Source organism: Neophocaena asiaeorientalis, unplaced genomic scaffold (assembly GCF_003031525.2).
Source record: "Neophocaena asiaeorientalis asiaeorientalis breed wild unplaced genomic scaffold, Neophocaena_asiaeorientalis_V1.1 scaffold268, whole genome shotgun sequence".
Classification (NCBI taxonomy): domain Eukaryota; kingdom Metazoa; phylum Chordata; class Mammalia; order Artiodactyla; family Phocoenidae; genus Neophocaena; species Neophocaena asiaeorientalis.
The window spans coordinates 4,289,533-4,291,580 of NW_020173979.1; positions in this window are offsets into that span (position 1 = coordinate 4,289,533).

The window sequence follows — 2,048 nt, forward strand, 5'->3', positions numbered from 1 at the left end:
CAGCCATGTGAGGACACAGAGGGGAGCCATCTGCCAACTGCAAAGAGAGCCCTAATCCAGAAACTGAACCCTGCCAGACCTTGATCTTGGACTTTAAAGCCTCCAGATCTATGAGAAAACAAATTTCTGTTATTTAAACCACACTGTCCGTGGTATTTTATTATGACAGCCTAAGCAGACTTAGACACCCCTGTTCTGCCCTTCCTCCCAATGCACACTCTTCTCCATGTATACTGGTACTCATCAAGCCCAGAATTCAACTACATGCAAGCTTGGATTACTTTATATTATCACTAGATCTCTCAAAGTATTTGAATTAAATATGTGCCACACATAATAATATTATTTATTTTTATTTGATGTACAAAGTACTGTGTTCCTAAGTGGCCAAGTTCTACTCTGCCTTTTCAGTTTTAGAATCTGTTAAGGGCATTATGCACCTTATAGCTGAAGGTTTGTATCCTTTTACCAACTACTTCCTACTTCCTCCACCCCACAAGCCCCTGGCAACCACTTTTCCACTCTCTATTTCTGTGAGTTTGGCTTTTTTAAAGAGATTCCACAGATAAGTAATACCAGGTAGTATTTGTCTCTGTCTGGCTTATGTCACTTAGCATAATGCCCTCAAGGTCCATCCATGCTGTCACAAATGACAGGATTTTCTTCTTTCTCATGGTTGAATAATATTCATATGTATTATATGCATATATGTATCTTATTTATCCATTCATCCATTGATGGATACTTAGGTTGTTTCCATATCTTGGCTATTGTAAATAATGCTGCAGTGAACATGGGAGTGCAGATATATCTTCAAGATAGTGATTTTCTTTCCTTTGGGTATATATCCAGAAGTGAGATTGCTGGATCACATAATAGCTCTGTTTTTATTTTTTTAAGGAACCTCTATACTGTTTTCCAAAGTGGCTGCACCAATTTACATTCCCACCAACAGTGCCTTTTTTCCCACATCCTCCCAACACTTACCTCTTGTCTTTTTGATGACAGCCATTATACCAGGTGTAAGGTAATATCTCATCATGGTTTTGGTTTGCATTTACCTGATAATTAGTGGTATTGAGCACCTTTAATGTACCTGTTGTCCATCTGTATGTCTTTTTTGGAAAAATATCTATTCAGATCTTCTCCCCATTTATTAGTTGGATTGTTTGGGGTTTTTTGCTGTTGAGTTGTATGAGTTCCTTATGTATTTTGGATATTAACCCCCTTATCAGATATGTGATTTGCAAATATTTTCTCTGATTCTGTAGGTTGTTTTTTTTATTTTGTTGATGGTTTTCTTTGCTGTGTAGAAGCTTTTTAGCTTGATGTAGTCGCACTTGTTTATTTTTGCTTTTGTTGCCTTTGCTTTTGGTGTCAGATCCAAAACATCATCACCAAGACTGAAGTCAATGAACTTACCACCTATTTTTCTTCTAGGAATTTTACCATTTCAGGTCTTAAATTTGAGTCTTTAATCCATTTTGAATTGATTTTTGTGTATGGTGGATGATAGGGGTCCAGTTTCATTCTTTTGTTTGTGGATATCCATTTTCCCAGAATCATTTACTGAAGAAACTATCCTTTCCCCACTGAATATTCTTGGTTTGTCAAAAATTAATTGACCATACATGCGTGGCTTTATTTCTGGGCGTTCTATTCTGGTCCATTGATCTATGTGTCTCTTTTTGTGCCAATACCATACCATTTTGATTACTATAGTTTTGTAATATAGATTGAATCAGGATGTGTGATGCTTCCAGCTTTGTTTTTCTTTTTCAATAATGCTTTGGTTAATTTGGGACCTTTTGTGGCTCCACACAAATTTTAGGATTTTTTTTTTTCTATTTCTGTGAAAAATCCCATTGGAATTTTGATAGGAATTGCATTGAATCTGTAGATTGCTTTGGGTAGTTTGGACATTTAAACAATATTAATTCTTCCAACCCATGAACATGGAATATTGGAATATTTTCACACTTATTTGTGTCTTCTTCAGTTTCTTTCATCAGTGTTTTGTAGTTGTCAGTGTACAGATCTTTCACCTC